Source organism: Euprymna scolopes, chromosome 25, assembly GCF_053919585.1.
Source record: "Euprymna scolopes isolate OS-2025 chromosome 25, ASM5391958v1, whole genome shotgun sequence".
In the NCBI taxonomy this organism is placed as follows: Eukaryota; Metazoa; Mollusca; class Cephalopoda; order Sepiida; family Sepiolidae; genus Euprymna; species Euprymna scolopes.
The window spans coordinates 75,997,791-76,020,853 of NC_136506.1; positions in this window are offsets into that span (position 1 = coordinate 75,997,791).

The following is a 23,063-nucleotide window of genomic DNA, read 5'->3' on the forward strand; positions in this document are numbered from 1 at the left end:
TTAATTAGTATATTATGTAAGTTTTAAGGTATATAAACTATTTTGGGTTATTTGATCTCCAAACACAAGATAGGTATATATTTGGTTGTTTTTGTTTTACGGCATATCAACCCTTTTCAAGTTATTTAATGCCGAAGCCAGTGATTTTGAAGAAAAAGTTTTTTAATAGAATATATATATATATATATATATATATATATATATATATATATATATATATATATATATATATATATATATATTTTCAAGTCGGTTTCTATTTAACCCATAGTTGGGACCCTAACAGGTACTACCACTCCGGGTCAAAGTGGACCTGGGAGCAATGGCAATTAAAGGGTGGCTCCACACTCCCCAAAGCCCGCAAGCAGAGGCCTCACAATTGTATATAGGACCGAGGTATATATTTAGAATAAAAAGTCAATAAATATAAAATGGTAATTTAATGATATTCGAGTTTGTCAAAACACATTGTAACAAATACTAAGCTGATGGTACCTTTTTATTATGGAAAAATGAAATCTAAAACTGAATTTCTAATTAGGATTTTAATTACACGCATATGAAATGTTCTGAATAGTGGGTAAGCATGAAATAGGCTAGTAAAATAGGGGATGCCCTTTTCTCTTCCCTTCAACCTCTTTCTCACAGAAGAAATATCGCGAGCATGTCTTTGCTCTATGGCTATTTTCACGGCAAGTGCTCGACTAAACTCTTATCCCCCCTTGCCAAACTTTCTCAAAAAGACACTTGACTAATTACAGCCACTATATATGATTTTCTCCACCCTCTATCTGTGCCTAAATATAAAGGTAGATTCCATGAACAAAGCTTCTTTCCCAGAACTGCCCGCCTTTGGAACACTGCTCCGCTGGCATGCTTCCCGGTTGACTACAACATTCAAATCACATGTAAACAAGTTCCTTTTAAGCCGTCCCTATAAATAATCAAATTCTACCCAATTTACACCATGAGTGATTACTACACCATTACCTTACATTAATTAACCTTATCCTCGAGTGGTCGTCGGGCCTTGATAAGTGGTGCCCCCCCCCCAAAAAAAATAAGTAAGAACAAAAACACACCATTAAAGCAGAACAGATATTTCGGTCGATTCAAACAAACTTAATACGTTCGTTTTAAAAAGAAAAAAAAAACCATTATGTACAGATATTTAACTGAACTATTCATCCATCGTTGTCGACGAAGACCACGAATATTACTGATAATGCTGTGGCTTGCGCGTGAAATCTTTTGTGGACAAAGTAGCGCAATCAGCAATCACACGTCTCCTGAGTCGGCATAGTTTTATTTTGGTGGCACGTAGAAATTCAGGACGACTGGAAACAATGCCGAGGTAAGGTTATACACTTATATCCACTAGTCGATATACAAAGCATTGTATTTTGTCTGAATCTTCATTACGTGTTCTCAACTGCCTCATTATATATGCATGAATATCCGTTCGTTTTAGTAGCGAGGAAGGTGGCTATTCACCCGGATAATGACAAAACTTAACGGTTTAATAAACATTTCTTTTTTTGTTTCTTTCTGCTGTTAATATATCGATACTTTGGGAGCTATTTAATGCTGAAACAGAATATTTCTTCCAAACAATTTATTGTAGACAACTAATTGAACACAAATTGCTATTTTTGTTCCAATATTTGATCGAGAGAACGAATCAGTAGTACATGCCTTTCCCCGCATCAACGTTTTACATATGCGCATATCTAATATATAAAAGGCTGTACGTCTGTCTATTTCCATATTTTCAAACGTTATCTCTCCCGAAACTAAAAGTCGCAGAGCGGCACTAGGGGCCTCAAATGATTAGATTTTTTTAATAATTTGTTCTTTTATGGATCACTCCCCCACTCTGTCTTTCTCTTTCTTTCTTTCTCTCTCTCTCTCTCTCTCTCTCTCTCTCTCTATATATATATATATATATATATATATATATATATATATATATATATATATATATATATATATATACATATATATATATATATACAAATATATATAGTAAGTTATAAAATATATATGGCAATTAAGCTACACAGAATATTCCGCGTTCCATCCACGCTAGGATTCATCAGGCTTAATTGCCATATATATATATATATATATATATATATATATATATATATATATATATATATATATAATAAAAATTACAATAAGTTTACCAAGGTAATCAAAATGGTAAACTTAGAATATATTATAAATATTAAAGAGTTAATATTTAAAATTAAAGTAATCTCAACCAGATGTAAAAGCTCAATAAAACCGAAAAGAAAATAGAGCTTATAATATGAACAAATGATTAATAAAACATGTTAAAAGACATCTTGAAAAAGAGTTAAAAACATATTTAATTTTAAAAAGTAAGCACAAGATAAGTGGATAATCCTTAATCCGCGGAGTTTCGAAGAAAACTCTCCTTCTCACCAGAGGGCAAAAATAAAATAATTCAAAACGCAGAGTTCCTTGGAAAAAATCGTAAATGGAATGAATTCCAAATCATTCATTTATTTAAGAATGTGAGAGAAAAAAAGCCTTAACTAAAATTGTTAAATAGAAATAAACTTAGCATTTGCATAAGCCGATTTCTCAAAATACTTCAATTTATAAAAGAGAATATATAAGGATAGAAAAAAGAAAATTTAACTAAAATTTTGTAAATAGAAAACGGAGATCATCAGCTGCTTACCATGTAGCTGTTTCGGAGATTTAAAAACAGGACAGCTGTTAAATACATAACTCTCCAGTGAATTATACCACTTCCCCAATCTATCTATCTATCTATCTATCTATCTATCTATCTATCTATCTATCTATCTATCTATCTATCTACCTCTTTCTCTCTCTTGCTCTCTCTCTCTCTCTCTCTCTCTCTCTCTCTCTCTATATATATATATATATATATATATGTGTGTTAGGGTTTGTGTTCTTTGATAGAAGCGTTGGTTTTGAGTTTGAATAAAATAAATACCGATTACATACGTTTGAAGCCAAAACAACGCATTATCACAAAATAAACCGATATTTATTTTGTTTGAATTTATATTGAAATTTATAAATATATTTCGAAGATATACTTCATCATCAGTATGTATTTCTTTCTTTTTTTGTTGTTGCCATGTTGTTGTTGGAGAATAGAATCAGCAGCAGTCCGTTTGTGTTTGTTGTTTACGGTAGTCTTTTCAAATGTCGGAACGGTGTGTTGGTCACGCGGAATTTGCTTTAGGGTTTGTGTTCCTTGATAGAAGCGCTGGTTGAGTTTGAATAATACTGATTCTATTCTCCAACAAGAACATGTCAAAAAAAAAAAATAGAAAGAAAGACATACTGATTATGAAGTGAAGTGAAATCTATTTATAAATTTCAATATAAATTTCAAACAAACAAAAAAAAAATCGGTTTATTTTGTAATAATGCGTTGTTTTAGCCCCAAACGTATCTAATACATATTTATTTTATTCAAACTCAACCAGCGCTTCTAATAGCAAAATTTTTGGTCGAAACCCGATTAAAAAGATTTTCCGCAATCTCAATGTATGTCAAATTTCGAGTCTGTAGACCGAAAATAGACAGTTATTTAGTAAAGAAATGTACATTGAGAAATTTTTGAAACTTTGAAGTGTCGAATACAATGATAAAATCATTGTTTATTGCTTTTTTTAAGTCCTATATTTCGCTAATACATAGCCTCATGAGGGTCGAAAGTCCGGTTCGTGAATTTCTTTTTCTTTTTCTTCATTTTGGTATTATGGCGAAGAGACGAGAATTTACATGTTAGTCCGGTGGTTTCAAGTGTGTAGTGCTCCAGTTTCGAGCGGGATTTAAAGTAAAATTATGGTAACACTTTTTGAAGACACTTTTTAAAAGTAAAATTTACTTGAGAAAATTTTGAAAACTTTGAAGTGTCGAATACAATGATAAAATCATTGTTTATTGCTTTTTTTATACTAGCATGGGGGCCCGGCGTTGCCTGGGTGTTTGGAGGTATGTGTTGAGCAAAAAATAAAAAAATGGCAGTAGGAAGGGAGGCTCGAACCCGTACCGCGAAAAAGGAAAAAAAGGGGGGAAAACCTGACGTCTTTGATGTTACGACCACCGCCAAATCGAAAGTGACGTAGGTTTAAATTAAGTCTAGAAACTCGAAAAGAGGGAATGAATTTCGAAAATATCAGCGAAAAGAACGACCCCTCCCTGTAGAAAAGTGCCCAGTTGAGGGTGAAGAAATGAATGTTTTAAGCAAATTTTTCGGTATTTATCGTCTGAAGGGTCCAGCTTCAAAACGATACTGATCTTGTGAAAATCTGTCGCCTCTGTCGAACGTTTTAGGCAGACATACGTACATATATACATACATTTATATATTTGTAGCTCAAATTTTCGACCCAAACCGATTAAAAAACTTGCCCTATCTCTGAATACCCTTTATGTAAAATTTCATATGTTTAGACCAGAAATTGTCTGAGTAATTTGATAGAGACCGCAGAGGTCAATTTTTCTTTAATTTGACCCTTATTATACCCCCTTAACATCTACTGTTTTTGGCTCAGATCAATTTATTAAGTTAGATCTATGTCCAAAGAACTTATATCTAAAATTTTAAGTGTTTATACCCAAAATTGTCGGAGGAGTTTAGTAGAGTTCTCAAAGGTCAAATCGTTGAACTTTGACCTCTTAACAGCCAAATTTCTGGCCGAAAACGGATTACAAAGATTTTCCCAAATATCAGTGCCCTGTATATCAAATTCCGAGTCTGTAGACTGAAAATTGACATAATTATTGCGTAGTGTTTGGAGGTGTATGTTGAGCAAAAAACAAAAAAAAAAGCAGTCAATTTTTTAAAACTTTGACCCCTATTATGACCCCTTAACATTTATTGTTTTAGGCTCAAATCGAGTTATTAAGTTAGATGCATGTCCAAGAAACCTATATCTAAACTTTCAAATCTTTAGACCCAAAATTGTCGGAACAGTTTGGTAGTGTTCTCAAAGGTACTATCGTTGAACTTTGCCCCCGTAACAGCCAAATGTCTGGACGAAAACCGACCACAAATAGTTTTCCAAATCTCAGTACGCTGTATATCAAATTTTGAGTCTCTAGACTTTAAATTGACAGAGTTATTACGTAGGGAAATATACACACACAGACACACACACACAGACACACAAAAACGTTCACTTTTATAGATATACTAGCATTTCAGCCCGGCGTTGCCCGGGTGTTTGGATGTGTATGTTGAGCAAAAAAAAAAAAAGTGGTAGTAGGAAGGCAGGCGCGAACGCGTACCGTGAAGGAGGAAAAGAACGGGAAAAAACCTGACGTCTTTGCTGTTACGACTACAGCCAAATCGGAAGTGACGTGGGTTTAAATTAAGGCTAGACAGTTGAAAGAAGAGGATGACTTTAAAAAATATCGGCGAAAAAAGCGACCCCTCCCTGTCGAAAAGTATCCAGTTGAAGGTGAAGATATTAATGTTTTTAGCCAATTTTTCAATATTTATCGTCTGAAAGTCGAATTTCAGAACGATACTGATCTTGGTAAAATCCGTCGCCTCTGTCGAAAGTTTTAGGCATACATACATACATACATACATACATACATACATACATACATACATACATACATACATTTATATATTGGTAGCTAAAAAATTTCGACCCAAACCGATTAAAAAGCTTGCCCGATCTCTGAATTCTCTTTATGTAAAATTTTAAATGTTTAGACCAGAAATTGTCTGAGTAATTTGGTAGAGACCGCAGAGGTCAAATCTTTTTTAACTTTGACCCCTATTATGACCCTTTAACATTTATTGTTTGGGGATCAAATTAAGTTAGTAAGTTAAATCCATGTCCAAGGAACCTATATCTAAAATTTAAAGTGTTTAGACCCCAAATTGTTGGATGAGTTTAGTAGAGTTCTTAAAGGTCAAATCGTTGAACTTTGACTCCTTAACAGCCAAATTTCTGGACGAAAACCGCCGATCCCATTCCCAGATCTCAGTACCCTGTATATCAAATTTCGAGTCTGTAGACTAAAAATTGACAGAGTTATTGCGTAGGGAAATGCACACACACACACACACACACACACACACACACACACACACACACACACACACACACACACACACACACACACACACACACACAGACACCCAGACAGGTTCACTTTTATATAGATAGATAGGCTAATAGATTAAACGAAAATATATACGCATACATAAATCTATATGGAAACAATTTTTTCGTTTACGGTAAAGATTTTACGCAAATATTATGCAAGTATACATCATGTAGAATATCTGCATCAATATAATTACACGTAATCTATATATACATATAAAAGTGAACGTGTGTGTGTGTGTCTGTGTATATTTCCCTACGCAATAACTCTGTCAATTTTTAGTCTACAGACTCGAAATTAAATTTGATATACAGGGTACTGAGCTTTGGGAAAATCTTTGTAATCCGTTTTCGGCCAGAAATTTGGCTGTTAAGGGGTCAAAGTTCAACGATTTGACCTTTGAGAACTCTACCAAACTCCTTCGACAATTTTTGGTCTACGCACTTGAAATTTTAGATAGAGATTCCTTGGACATGGATCGAAGATAATCATTTAATTTGAGCCCAAAATAATAAATTTTAAGAGGTCATAATAGGGGTCAAAGTAAAAAAAATTGACCTCTGCGGTCTCTTCCAAATTACTCAGACAATTTCTGGTCCAAATATTTGAAATTTTACATAAAGGGTATTCAGAGGGCAAGCTTTTTCATCAGTTTGGGTCGAAAAATTTTAGTTACCAATATATAAATGTATGTATGTATGTCTGTTTGCATGTCTGCCTTAAACTTTCAATAGAGGCGACGGATTTTACCAAGATCAGTATCGTTTTAAAGTTCGACCTTTCATACGACAAATATCGAAAAATTGGCTAAAAACATTAATATCTTCACCTTCAACTAGGCACTTTTCTACATGGGGAGGGGGTCACTTTTTTTGCCGATATTTTTTAAAGTTATCCTCTCCTTTAGACTGTCTAGCCTTAATTTTAAAAAATGTCGCTGTCGGTTTGGCAGTGGTCGTAACAGCATAAACGTTAGGTTTTACCCCGTTCTTTTCCTCCTTTGCGGTACGGGTTCGAGCTTGCCTTCCTACTACCACTTTTTTTTTGCTCAATATACACATCCAAACACCCGGTCAACGCCGGGCTAAAATGTTCGTAGTTAACTAAAGATGATCATCCCCATAAGAAAACCGAAAAAACTAATAGGGAATTAATTAAAATGAATGTTTAAAAGAATATGCAAATTAGCTAGATCTTTTGCTAGTGAATGCAATTCCACAACCCATATATAAGAAAATTGTATTTTCTTTTTAAATAAATAGAAAAGAGGGTTTTTAATATGAATATCAATACACACAATATAAAAAGGAATTCATGGGAGTATATATATATATATATATATATATATATATATATATATATATATATATATATATATACTAGTAAAAAACCCCGTCGTTGATTGGGTTCAAAAACAACCTAAAGAAAATGGACTCTGATTTATGAAAGTATGATAGGTTATGAAAAGGAAGGGTTGTAAAGAGATAGCTTCGAATTTGGGGTATCAAAACCAAAGCAAAATATGATGAAAGTAAAAATAAAATAGATAAACCACATAATTTATTATATCATACCTGTTCACACTGAAACACTTATCACAATATTCTGTGGATCTATATTATAAAACCTTGTTAAACTTTGTGACATATTTACATTCTATGGAGGTCAGGCGCGGACGAACACCCCTTAATTTTATCATACCATATTTCTTCAAACTGAAACATAATTATCAAAGTATACTTACGCAGATAGATATGAAAAGTCTTTATTAAAGTTTGTGCCTATTTCCATTCTATGGCGCGCAGACTCCACAATTTTTTTATACCAATCCTATCTAAGTTAAAACATACTTATCAAAGTATTATTATGTACATCTATATCAAAAACACTTGTAAACGTTTTTTTTTAATTTTTAAAGTTTTTATTTCCATACTTTGTGGACCAGGCGCGTACGCAGACCCCACAATTTTAATGAATAATCATTATGCCAGATCAAACATACCCATTCCTGTGTCTCGATACATCTATCATTATATGTGATCAGTTTTCTATAATAGTCAACCATATAGGAGCCTATTCGTGACCAGACACACACACAGACGTTCAGCTTTATATACACGTTAGTAACGACCTCGGATCACAGTCACCTTCTTAAGGAAGAAACTAACCTCATAATACTATAAAACAGTATATACATTCACAAACCAATAAAAGCAAACACACACACGCACCCCCCCCCCCACACACCATACCCCACCCTAAAGGAAAAGAAAAAACACTAGCAGAAAGAGAGAGTGACTACAACCGGGTTAGCGGCCTGGACAAGCCCAATAAAAGAGTAATAAAAATTGAACATGCCAATGAATAATAAACACTTACAAGCCTCCACTCCTTGGAAACACTTCAAATGAACTACGAAAATTGCCATTTTTACATCTCCAACACATTTGAAAATCATTTCTGACGAGGATGCCTCACAGAACGTCTGAAACGCGCGTAAAAACGATTTCAATGACTTAAAAACATTATTACAATGATCCAAACATAATTCTCAATGAAACACCAAGACACGGAATAATAAAATAATGTTAAAAAATACACATTGTTGGTGACTACTCCCTTATTTAAATATATATATATATATATATATAACTTTACATAAATTGAGATATAAGATAGATAGAATGTTTTTATATGAAATACAGAAACACTTTCAAATACTGAAAAAAAAAAACCATCCTTAGTGTTATTGCAGTTTGTGTTTTCCAAACAATCATGAATGCGTTGTTTAAATATGATGGCCTTCAGAATGGGATTTTCTTTCTAAAAGATAATGTAGCCATTCTTTTTTTTCAAATTAATTTTTTTTTGTTATACAATGATTCTTTCAAAACATCTCATAATGAGAGTAAAGAATAACAGTTTTAAATCTTCTCTTTTTTCCAAGATGGCCGCCATAATCCAAAATAGCTACAAAACCCCGCCATAGTCGCTGCTACCTGTTTTTCTCTTATCAGTCCCGTTTTATTATTTTCAACGATTTCAAAATTTTCAAATAGTATTTTTTTCATTGTCTGTCACGCTTGTAATTGGAATAGAAAACTTGGATAAAATGCGATTATCGAAGTTACATCAGCTAGTTTTCGCCAGTTCGAAAACAGATATGACAACTAGAAAGGATAAGAACGAAAATGTGTAGACATGAATTGAATTATTTATATTAGTTAATGAAGCATGATGAAAGGAAAGAATTCTGCGTAAATATACATCTACATTTTTCTTATCACATGTCCTAATTAAAGATGGGGCATCCTATCTGATATCAGACACTCATCGGCTATCTCCTTCATTTCAACCGAATAATCTTTTCAAGATTCTAAACGCCCTTTTATGTGCTATAATTTGTATATCTCTTGCACTTGGTTCACCGGGTATATTAGCCAAGTGGTTTTTAAAATTATTTTAGATGCGTCTGGTTGCCTTTATAATTGGTGACTTTTCGTGCTGTACATGAGCTTTCTTCTTTTTTATCGTTCTTTCTATTGGTCTAATGTCACTTGGTTATTTCCCCTTTTTCTAAGTACACCGCTATAGGAATTGCATAAGCATAATAAATGGATGACTTATTTCCATAATCTAAGAACATTCATACTAATTAATAATAATAAAATAATAACTAATTAAACTAAAAAAACAAAGGGTAGGAAGCTAATGCCATAATCCACCGTAGATCTATGCATTCGAACACTAAATAAAGACAAAAATATAAATATGAAATTACAATATAAATATTCAGATAAAAAATACAGATATAAAATACAAATAAAAATACATATAAAATACAAATAAAATACATATAAAATACATATAAAATACAAATAAAAATACATATAAAAATCAAATAAAATACATATAAAATACAAATAAAATACATATAAAATACATATAAAATACAAATAAAAATACATATAAAAATCAAATAAAATACATATAAAATAAAAATGAAAATACATATAAAAATCAAATAAAATACATATAAAATACAAATAAAAATACATATAAAATACATATAAAATACATCTGAAATAAAAATAAAATACATATAAAATACAAATAAAATACATATAAAATACAAATAAAATACATATGAAATGAAAATAAAATACATATAAATACAAATAAAAATACATATAAAATACAAATAAAATACATATAAAATACAAATAAAATATATATAAAATACAAATAAAATACATATAAAATATAAATAAAATACATATAAAATACAAATAAAAATACATATACAGATTTAAAATACAAAAACATACAGATCAAAAATATAAATACATCTACTTCAAAAATATGAATAAAATACAGATATAACATACAAAAAATCTACGGATAAAAATATAAATACAAATATAAAATACAAATAAAAATGAATACATAAAATACAAAATGATATAAAAATAAAAATACAGATATAAAATACAAATAAATATATAGGTATAAAATATAAATAAAAATACAGATATAATACACACAGACACACAAACAAACACCCACACACACACACGCATATATATATATATATATATATATATATATATATATATATATATATATATATATATATATATATATTTCAATACTTTGTTGTGATTAAGAGCTGAGGACCGTTTGAAACATCAAAATAAAACATTAAATACAAAAAGTAAAATTAGGGTTTACGTATATTAGAGTTGCGTTATCTTTTAAGTAAGGTTCATATGTGTTTTTATCTAAATTTAACGTGAAGTCCAGGAAGTTTGTTATTTTTATGTTAGCTGATACGTCTGCTTTTAGGCCTAATTTTTTCATTTCCTTGTGTATGCTTTTCTTAAAGTTATCTCCCTTGACTTTGTTGGAGTCTTTTATTATAGCTAGTCCATCATCTCTATATAGACCGATATCCGTAGTATCAAATATGCTTGTGAGGGTATATAGAATGAATAATCCCACAAGATCTGATGCCTCCGCAGAACCCCTGGCACCCATCGCCAAATCAAACGGATTTGTCATTTTAGTCTTTATCCATTGATTATTCTTATTTATTAGAACTGATTTTCTACATTTTTTAATGATGTTTATTTCTTCCGAGGATATATCAGTGTATACCAACATATACGGGTCTTCAACGACTGACCATCTCATTAAAAATCCGTCGTGTGCAGCGAACTTAAGCACGAACTCATTTTCAATCCTGAGTCGTGCTCACTCATTATTCCGCTTGAAGATCGTGGAAATGTTCACGTTCGGCTGAGAAGGGCCTGTCTCTGTAAACAGAGGGAATGTCTCTTGGATTTGAGCGTGATTAGTCTCTAGGATCTTCGAGTAATATAACGTTGCTTTATTTTATTCGCTATCCCCAATTTTTCCCCCGATACATAACGTAACGCAACGTGATTTTATTTATACATATTTTCGATTCCCACTCGTCTTTTTTTTTCAGAACAAATCCCGCGATACAGCTTAGAGAAAGCGAGGGCGAAACCGGTCAACTGACTCCCTCATTTTTTTCTTCTCTTCATATATATATAATGAATGGTAGTTCGCTGGTGAATAAGTATGTGCGTATTCATCCTACCCTCTGATGAGAAGGAAAGTATTTCTTCGAAACTTCACGGATTAAGGACTATCCACTTATTTAGTGTTTCCTTTTTAAAATCTGACGTGTTTTTAACTCTTCCAGAGTGTTTTTTAACATGTTTTATTAACTACTTGTTCTTATATATATATATATATATATATATATATATATATATATATATATATATATATATATATATATATATATATATATATATACTAGCAGTTCCGCCCGGCTTTGCTCAGGCCCTATGTACTGTTCATAACTTTATGTGCATATGTATATATAAAAAAGTGTGACTATGTATGTTAATGCCTTTCTATATAATATGCTTCCTTAACTACCATAGAGAAAAGTTGGTAGAGACGGCAGACGTCAATTTTTTAAAAAATTTGACCCCAATTTTGACCCCTTAACATTTATTGTTTTGGGCTCAAATAAAATTAAAATGCTTGACTCATGTCCAAGTAACCTGCATGTAAAATTTCAAGTGTGTAGACCCAAAATTGGTGGAGGAGTTTCGTAGATTCTGCAAAGGTGAACCCTGTAAACTTTGACCTCTTGCCAGCTAAAGCTAGCAGCATGGCTAAATACCCTTTATGTAAAATTTCCAATGTTTAGACCAAAAATTGGCTTAATAGTTTGCTTGAGACTGCAAAGGTAAAATCTTTTGAATTTTGACCGATTGGAAGCCAAATTTTCAGAAAAAAATACGATTAAAAATCTTGCCTTATGTCTGAATACACGTTATGTAAAATTTCAAATGTTTAGACCAAAAATTGGCTAAGTAATTTCGTAGAGACGACAGAGGTCAATTTTTTTAAAAACTTTGACCCCAATTATGACCCTTTAACATTTATTGTTTTGGGCTCAAATCAAATTATAAAGTTAGATCCATGTCCAAGTAACCTATATCTAAAATTTCAAGTGTTTAGACCCAAAAATAGGCGGAGGAGTTTGGTAGAGTTCTCAAAGGTCAAATCATTGAACTTTGACCCCTTAAGAGCCAAATTTCTGACCAAAAACCGATTAAAAATATCGAGTCTGTAGACTGAAAATTGACAGAGTTATTTGGTAGGGAAGTGTACACAGACAGACACACACACAAACATTTTCACTTACATACACACACACACAGACACACACACACAGACACACACACACACACAGACACACACACACACACACACATATATATATACACACACGCACACATACACGGCATAATCACGTTGACACACCGGCTCTCGTCAGATTACAGAAGTTTAGCAATGTTGAGCCTGGTTAGTACCAGATAGATGACCATTTGGGAATTCTAGGGCGCTCTATGTGCTTTCCGCTTATCTCAGCATTTGTTGCCAGCTGTCCTGTACCTACACTTCACTTGCCACTGGTATTTAACAATGTCGACTCAGGAGAGGTGTCGTTGGAGATTGCGCACCTCCTGCCACAAAAATTTAGCACGCAGGCATCACTTCGCGGCTATCCATAGTCTGTCAAAGACTGTAGGAGCCTGTGCTTATATATATATATATATATATATATATATATATATATATATATATATATATATATATATATATATACGCTATTTGGACTGTAATCCCCATAGAAAAATGCCCAAATCATGCAATTACGACGATTCCTCGACAGAAGATCCATCATTTTGTTGCTAAAAGCCTAAATTACGCTATACGGTCACCAAAGGCCGGGTGGAACGTTAGAGTCGATTTTGAATCAATGAGATGGGCAAGTCCTGATTGAGGGTGGGAGCGCCAAGAGCACATCCGGTGCAGGAGGCTGACTAAAATTGGTCAGGTCATTAGTCAGTCAGGAATCCATGACCTTTCACCCTCATCTGTTAAGTAAAGTCACGGAACAAAACTTCGTATGATTCATCGTTTTGCTTTGTAGGTCGATAGTGAAAAATATTGATTTTCTTATACGCACAGACAGTAAATACACCCCAGAATATCCCCGCCCCCACAAAAAACAGCAACAAAAATAAACAAAAAAACAAACAAACTTAAGTTTCATTAATTTTAAATATTCGTATTATTTACATTATTCGAACTAGTTTTAATCTTAAGTCTTAATCGCAAAACGTTTTGGTCGATATAACCTCCGACCTTCTTCGGGTATATCTAGTTGAACTCGAAAATCTTTCTGTTGAACTCGAGAATCTGCACAAAATTTCAAACATAACCCTTTATTTAATCCACGGGAGTAGCATGCCCTCGTCCCGCCAGTTATGACCGGGTAGATACCCTAAGTAATTTGCAATTGTGTTCTTGGTTTCACCCACACTGAGAATTGAACCTTAACCCCTCCCCAGATAAGTATCACTTATAACTGAATTTATATAGTACTTTATCCATTATGCAATGGATACCATAAATTAAATACAACGTTCCATTCAAAATTCTGTGCAGATTCTGGGGTCTGGGTAGAAGCCTGTTTGTAGTACTATAAGCTGGTTTCTACCCCAGAACGGCTATTATAGACCGATGGAACCTCGGTACACGCAACGCTGCTTTAATATATACTTTTAAAATAAATTACTACTTTGTATTAGCTTTCGTAGAAACTATTATCAAACAGAACGTTTTTTTTAATATATATATATATATATATATATATATATATATATATATATATATATATATATATATATACGTTTTATTTTTTATTACCGTATCTTTCTGTTTCAGCTACTCGGCCGTTTTTTTTTTGGCCGTTTGTAGCTTCCTCAGACTAAAAAAACGACCGAGTAGCTGAAACAATAATGTAACTTAACAGAAAGATACGGTAATAAAAATAAAACGCATATTTGCTCTACAACAGTATTGAGCACTTTCTTCAGTTTTTAATAATTACCATTTCCACTAAATATATATATATATATATATATATATATATATATGTATATATGGTATCAATAAAATAAGAAAACGACAATATAAAAATGTATACTGGTGCGTATAGATTTATTCATTTAATCAATAAGGATGATACATCAATTAGAAGTGTAGGATAAGTAAGAACTCTTTATACCATGGTATTTCGAAGCCTAACGCTTCTCATCAAAAGGCCAAACAGAGCAAATACTTCCAGAAACTTATGATGATCCCTTTCATAACAGCACGGACATGATCTGCATTGGGTTCCCACTGGACAGGCAGTCAACAAGGAATACTATATTGAGATTTTAAAGGAGTTCAGGAAGAGATTACGTCGGTAGAGGCTATCACTCTTCAAATCGGGTCAGTGTCATTTCCACCAGAACAATACATCAGTCCACAACTCTATCCTTGTCACAGACTATTTGACCATATTCGGTTTGCTGGCCTCCTATTTTTTTTTTTTTTTTTACTTATCAATTAAATAATTTCTCTTTTAGAGGGGGATTTAATAGTGCACTCGATGTCTACTTACTTAAAAAGTGTTCAATATCCTAGATACGCCATCTATTTGGGTGTAAATGTTCCCTATGTGGTCGTAGAAGGGTACTCCGGTAGTGCAGACTAGAAATATGTTTTTTTAAAAAGTAATTTTCGTTAATTTTAGGGGGAGGGAGAGATGTGTTTTTGTATGTGTGGTTGAGGATTAACAATAGTTTTTTGACGGGAACGTTTGTAAATAAACTTTCAATATCAAGAGAGGCGATTATTTTGTTGTCAGGTTGTTTGAATTTAAGGCGTTCTTGCGTGGATTTTACACTATATTTACCGGGAAGATATGGGCTAATGATGTCATGTAAAACTTTTGTTAGTGAATAGACTTGGGTAGTGACTTGTAAAATGATAGATCGGAGAGGAGAGTTGGGTTTATGGATTTTGACGGTTCCGTATAAAATATGGGGTTGTAGTCAGCAATGATTGTGGGAAGTTGGTGAGTCCCGATTTTGGCATTGTTGGCAGTGATGAGTCTTGGATTGTGTTTTTATTACATTCGTGAAATTGTTGCTGTTTTTTTTTAAATTTTGTGCGGTCGTCGAGGATGGTTTGTAGTTTTTCACGGTAGTCGGATTTATTTAATACTACAATTATATTTGTCTTATATATATATATATATATATATATATATATATATATATATATATATATATATATATATATATATTAGTGATGGGACTATTCCAATATTTTTCCCGATTCCGATACAATTATCGACTCCTTACTAACTTCCCGATTCCGATTCAATTACCGGAACCGATTCCGATTTTTTTATAAATCTCTAAATATTTAGCTATATATATATATATATATATATATATATATATATATATATATATATATATATATATACATATATATATATATATATATATATATATATATATATATATATTCCCCGATTTCCGTAAAAAACATGTTACATATGTATATAATATTTCCTAAACGTAAAATTACACTTATGGAGGATGACCTATGATTATAGCTTTACTTGTATTTTAAAATCAATAAATATTTATTATTTTATCAAGATTTTGATTTAAACAAAATAAAAAAAACAAAAAAACAAAATAAAAATCAAATAAAAAAGTCAAATAAAAGAATCGTTTTGTCATCGGAAAATACGCACCCATTTTTTCGATTCCAATACCGATTCTGATACCCCAATATTTGCCGATTTTTCTGATTCCCTATCCCGATTCCGATTAATCGTCCCGACACACACACGCACACACACACACACACACACACACACACACACACACACACACACACACACACACACACACACATATATTATTAAGGTTTCTAATCTGCTTAGTTACATATGTTTCCACTACTGAAATCGAATTAACGATCCAATAGTTCCAGCAGATTTTGCAGAGTCTGATGAAACTATCGGATCTTTAATTCGATTCTGGTAGTGGAAACATATGTAATTAAGCAGATTAAAAACGATAATAGAATATATTTTGCTCTACAGTAATATTCAGCACTTTTTCAGTTTTTTAAAAACTTTTATCATTTACTCATAAAATTATATATATATATATAATTATTTTTGTTACTATAATAATGAAATACTTACAGACACTAATGTTTCATCCTTTCGGTAATCTTCAGTGCAGAGTGGCACGATTAACACCAGTCGACAGATTCGAACTCGGCAACACGAGCCATATCTGGCTCGATTAGCAAACACCGTATCCATTCGGCTACCAGTAACCGCGTGAAATAACGTTCAATTTAAACACACACACACACACACACACACACACACACACACACACATATGCATTTAAACATGTATATATATATATATCGAGTGGTCTCTCTCTATATATATGAATTTAAATATATATCGAGTGGTTTATATATATATATATATATATATATATGAATTTAAACATATATATATCGAGTGATCTATATATATATATGAATTTAAATATATATTGAGTGGTTTATATATATATATATATATATATATATATATATATATATATGGATTTAAACATATATATATGTTTAAATCCATATATATATATATATATATATATATATATATATATAAACCACTCAATATATATATATATTTAAATTCATGTATATATAGAGATCACTCGGTATATATATGTTTAAATTCATATATATATATATATATGAATTTAAACATATATATATCGAGTGATCTCTCTCTATATATGAATTTAAATATATATATATTGAGTGGTTTATATATATATATATATATATATATATATATATATGGATTTAAACATATATATATATATATATATATCGAGTGGTTTCATCTATATGAATTTTTTGTTGAATCTGTTGCTAGCGTTGGTCTTCTGAAGTATTTGTTAAGTGGCATCTTGGTTATGATAAGCAGTAGCTGTCATAGACAATAATCCTGGGAAATGTCTATTTGTATTGTTATCTCAGTTAGGTGTAAAGTTTGAGTCTCCATGTTTCCATTACTTTGTATATATGCAACGTAGCACACCCGTTTATAAACGTGTTAACATGTAGAACCAACACGTTGTAGACTTTGTCGCAAAGGAGACAAAGATACAAAAAAATAGGAAAAAACTTCATTTCAGGTTTTAAGAAAAGGCCTTTTTTCCTCATTCTCTCTATTTTCTGTTTTTTTTTTACATGGAGGTCACCACTTATCAACGCCCGGGGGCCACTCGAGGATAAGGGTTATTCTCAAATCATGCGTTACTTTTCCAAGTCTCTAACGTGATCTCGATCCTCTCAAATGTGATCCCGGTCCACTCGAACGTTCTTCTTTTTATATCTTTTCCTTTTCTTCCTCGCCGTGACGTGGCATTTGCATACAGCAGCCATACGCGCGTCCGCAATCTGTTACATATAAAATTGATAATTTCTATCGATCCTTTTTTTCTGTGCTTAAGCATACCATTATCGATTCCTGGGGAGAGGTTCGTATGTAAAACGTTTCGTAATCTATTCAAGTCAGTCTATATCTGTGTTACACAGCAGGGACCCTATGCTAGTAAGTAGCAATTAAGTTAGCTAGTGTGAATTTTGACGAGTATCACTTTCAGTTCATGTCATGATAACCTATCTGTAAAAAGAATATGGCGACTGGGCCACGTTTTCAAGCGAGGGAAAACTAAAAGTTGCCGTTCAGCTTCTACGTTGGAAATCAAGCGAACGAACACAAACGATGTAGAAATAATTCAGGCAGGATCTTACCGATGTATGTCCGTCTACGCGTCACTTATTTTGGATATTTCTGTTTAAAGCACACTTGCACTATGATACTTGACTTTTTCATTTTAATTTTTAATTCAAGCGATTATCACTGCACAACCAGTAATGCCAGGCATATAAAGTCAACAATAGGTTCTTTGATATGACAGGAGCGCGTTCAAAATGAATGTTTCTGTTTAGAGCACAGATGAAGTATGGTACTTGACTTTTTCGTTTTAAACTTTAATGCAAGCCATTATATATAAAAATAATTTTATAAAATCAACAGTATGTTCTCTACAGTGCAATGTAGACTACAATGTATTGTGAACTAAGTCACAATGTAAACTATAATGTATTTGGAACTAAGTCACTGCGAGTGTGCACCATGCTGGGTCCCCAACTAGAGCAGACAATCAATCGATTTGATTAAAAAAAAAAGGCAATTTCATCGATTTCGATGACAATAACAATATGGGAGTGTGAAACATTCGTTGATCATCATTCAATCCCAGGCAACGTCGGGTCACCCTGCTAATTTGTGTATAGATAACAGGTTATGTACTCCTCTTAACGCTTCTCACCATTGTTTTTATTTTCTTCGAAGAAATATATAATCCGTGTTTCAATTCGTGGTCTATCTAGAAGACCATTACATTTTATTATCTATAAGCTTAGCTTAGATTGGTCAACTTTTGCCGCTGTCTCCGAAGACTTATTTTTCCGGATGAAAGAGTCCAGCTTTCGGAATGCAAAATTCTTATCGGATAAACAGAAAACTCTGAACACGAACAAAGGAGCAATAGAAAATAACAGATGTTTTCGTCATTTACTTGATGAGGGGATATTACTCTGAAATATTAAACAAATATTGAGATATTGATGCTAAAGTTTTACTTTTAATATATGCTTTGATATATTTTCCCTTTCTCAGGTTGAGCACTGTCGTAGCGATATCTCCATCTACTACTATTAGCGTAATACAAAGCTCTTTGCAAATAATAACTGGTGACACACAGTTTTTCTAAAACCACATTGAGCTGTCACTGGCGAACGGCTCCTGCCTCGTGGTTAAGTGATTAGAATCGCTAATTACTAACTAGATGGTTGAGGTTCCATCACAGCTTGACACGGGTACTTATCTGGCTACACTGAAGAGCTTTAATACAGCGAAACAGTTTCTCTGTAGATGACTACATACGCCCCTTTCTCGGGTTGAGCACTCAATTGTGAACATTACAAATGTGGTGACGTATTTGATAAATGACATGTAAGTACGGGATTATGACAATCACAGTATAGCTAATATAAGCTTTCAGTTTTTTTTTTCATAGAAATAATATTCGTTCGACTCATACATTGACCGTTCAGCATTAATGTGTAACAATAATCCGCTTATTTTTTTTACCGGAAATCGAAAAAAAAAAAAAAAATTCGTCTCGTTAATTTTTGTATTTTTAACGATTTTTCTTGCATTTTCTTTTGGAAAATATTTTCCATGTGAAAACAAATGGATTTCTGGCGTCATAAGAATCCGATTCCAAGATTCCGATTCTCTGGGAAATAATGTTTATTCGAAAAGTGTTGTTTGTTTTCTTATTTCTCATCCCGGCGGCTAAACAGATATTTTGCGAAAAAAGTATATATATATATATATATATATATATATATATATATATATATATATATATATATATATATATATATTCTAACTGTTATTATCGAGTTACTAAGTGCTTACATGTCACGTTTTCTCATATAGGTTCATACATATCCTCTCCCCTTTCTCTCTTTCTCTCTCCCCTTTCTCTCTTTCTCTTTCTCTCTCTCTCTCTCTCTCTCTCTCTCTCTCTCTATATATATATATATATATATATATATATATATATATATATATTTCACGTTTGCTTCTAGAATAGTAATTTCAATGTTATGAGGGGTTTATAAAGCATAAAAATGAGTTTGTTGCTTTTTATATTTGATATTTTATTTTTTGATATTCAAACGATCCTCCGCTCTTGATCACAGAATGTAGTGAAATAACAATGAAAGTTGGCTGTTAAGATGTCAAAGTTCAACGATTTGAACCTTTGAGAACTCTACCAAACTCCTCCACCAATTTTGGGACTTAACACTTGAAATTTTAGATATAGGTTCCTTGAACATGGATCTAACTTAATACCTGGATTTGAGCCCAAAACAATAAATGTTAAGAGATCATAATAGGGTTCAAAGTTAAAAAAATGACCTCTGCGGTCTCTACCGAATTACTCAGACAATTTCTGGTTTAAACATTTGAAATTTTACATAAAGAGTATTCAGATATAGGGCAAGCTTTTTAATCGGTTTGGATCGAAAATTTGAGCTACAAATATATAAATGTATGTATGTATGTTTGCATGTCTGCTTAAAACTTTCGACAGAGGCGACGGTTTTTACAAGATCAGTATCGTTTTGAAGCTCGACCTTTCAGACGACAAATACCGAAAAATTGGCTAAAAACATTAATTTCTCCACCATCAACTGGGCACTTTTCTACAGGGAGGGGTCGCCTTTTTCGCCAATATTTTCGAAAGTCATTCCATCTTTTCGATTGCCTAGCCTTAATTTAAACCTACGTCACTTTTGGTTTGGCGGTGGTCGTAATAGCAAAGACGTCACATGTTTTCCCATTCTTTTCCTCCTTCGCGTTTCGGGTTCCAGCCTGCCTTCCTACTACCACTTTTTTTTTTCGCTCAACACACACCTACAAACACTCGGGCAAGGCCGGGCACCCAAGGTAGTATATATATATATATATATATATATATATATATATATATATATATATATATATATATATATATATATATCAAATAAGAGACGTGTTACATTTAACCCTTTTAAGCCAAATAACAACGCGAATTTTTTTTAACCTTTATAAAATAAACGAATGTTTATTTTTAAAGAGAGAGATATATTTCGGAGATATACACTCCTTTTTCAATCTGTATATATATATATATATATATATATATATATATATATATATTATACGCATTTTATTTTACTCATATGAAATCAACACTTTTTTTTATTACATTTTCACTCCAAACAAGGCACGTTGTCACTTTGATGTAGGGGGCTACTATCAGGGACCTAAGTTGCAGGGGTACTACGTAGAGAGTTTAGCAGCAAAATGTCTGTTTGCATTACACTTGAACTTCTGCATGTAAGTATAGTTGGGGAAGCAGGAAACCGGAAGAGAATTTCAAAGTCCTGCAGTTCTGGGGAAGAAGCTATTAGAGTAAAAGGCTTTCTTACATCTAGGGATCTCAACTGTGTAGGGGTGGGACTTCGCTGCTTGTCGGATTTGTCAGGGGGTATTTTCGTCGGGATTGTAGTTCGTCAGAGCATCCACCATTAAAATACGTAACTCGCACCGCTGACGTTAATGTTACGTAGCCAACGCGCCCTTCCGGCATTTAAAAATACAATTGTTGAGAGACAACACGCGGACCTTTACTAACTGATTTTTCTTTCTCCAGCTTAGCAACGTAGCAAGAAAAAAAAAGAAGAACTAAAAAAATAAAAATGTACAACATTCTGAGGACTGAGTTTGACTCCGAAATATATAAATAAAAAAACCCCCATTATTTTCGTAATATTGCATTGTGATTTGGCTTTCACACGTACCTTATACGTATTTTTAAAAATTAAAATAACATCAATGCTTCCGTCATGGAACTCACACCCTGAAGTGAAGCGTTTCGTGTATGCAAAAATACGTTTTTACGTGTTAAGAACATGGCTATAATGAATATACAATGATTTAAAAGTGTGATTTACAAAATAGTATGGAAGTTACAGTTTTTGTTTGAATAAATTTAAATTACAACATATATATAGATACACATACGTAACTATATGTGCACAAACACACACACACATTTTCAAATGTTATTACTGTTTTCAAAATTTACATTTTTGGCTGTTCATGTTTGTTGCTTTCAGTATTTCAGTCTTTTTACATTTGGAAACATATGAATGATTTTCGTGTTTTCAACCGGAATGTAGTTGCGCCCTCCTCTTCACCTAGGTATAGCGGCTAAAGAAAAAGGGTCTTTAATCGCCCTTGACAATAATCGGCTACTTGACTTATGACAAATTTTTGCTGATAATTTGAATAATCATATCGGAACCAATTTGGTAGCAACGTTTTCCATCGATTCAAAGATATTCGAGGGAAGAAAAGGAATAGTTCTTTTGTTGCTTTTTTTTAATTTGTTTTACATTAGTGCTATTAGTTAATGGTAGGTGTTGTTTATATTCTCACGGCTTCTTCCCCCAAACAACAAATGACAAAGTTTTGTTTTTAAAAAATTCAACCCCTACTTATGATCTTCCAAAATAAGATCTGATTCGAAAAGCTTAACCTCGTCGTCGTCGTCGTCGTCGTCGTCGTCGTCGTCGTCGTCGTCATCATCATCATCATCAGCAGCAGCAGCAGCAGCAGCAGCAGCAGCAGCAGCAGCAGCAGCAGCAGCTTGTATTTTATCAATAAACTCTCTATAAGACAGCATACTTCTATTATTGTTATTAGTAGTAGTACCGTCGTCACTTTCTGT